Source organism: Triticum dicoccoides, chromosome 1B, assembly GCF_002162155.2.
Source record: "Triticum dicoccoides isolate Atlit2015 ecotype Zavitan chromosome 1B, WEW_v2.0, whole genome shotgun sequence".
Taxonomy (NCBI): domain Eukaryota; kingdom Viridiplantae; phylum Streptophyta; class Magnoliopsida; order Poales; family Poaceae; genus Triticum; species Triticum dicoccoides.
In genome coordinates, this window is record NC_041381.1 from 563874671 (window position 1) to 563875360 (window position 690).

The following is a 690-nucleotide window of genomic DNA, read 5'->3' on the forward strand; positions in this document are numbered from 1 at the left end:
TGTTATGAAACAGAAAAGCTCTTGAGGCGGGCAGATATTTTCCAGGGGCAGGCGGGATTGGGAACAAGAAACATCACACATGGTCCAGACATAACAACAGTGTGTTATGAAACAGGAAAAACCCTCCTCGAGGCGGGCAGATATTTTCTAGGGATGCAGGTGGGATCGGGAACAAGAAACATCGCACACGGTCCGGAGAGAACAACCGTGTGTTATGAAACAGAAAAACCCTCGAGGCGGGCAGATATTTTTGAGAGGGGGAGCCTCGTGGAGCCCAATGTATTGTGCGGATGTGTGCGTGACAAGGGCACCAACGTGGCACATGGTTAGTTTGAGTTAATCATGTCTGTTGCGTCATCCGACTTGTCTAATGTTCATAAATTTGGCGAAAAATGACGCGGGAGAGGGTCAGAACACGAACACACTTGCATGTGGACCAAATTTATGTATGAAAAGGGTTGTTTTATTTTCAAATACAAAATGCAACTTTGATGTCGCACCTATCTCGCAAAGCGCACGGTATTGCTTGCCCCCCCTCGTGTCGGCACGAAGGGAATCCTAAGCTATGAATGCATATGCCCCCCCAACCGAGGCTCACCTAGCAAAGTGCAAAGTAGCTAGCAGCCCCCCTCCCTCGTGTCGGCACGAAGGGAATCCTAAGCTATGAATGGATGCCCCCCACCGTGGTTC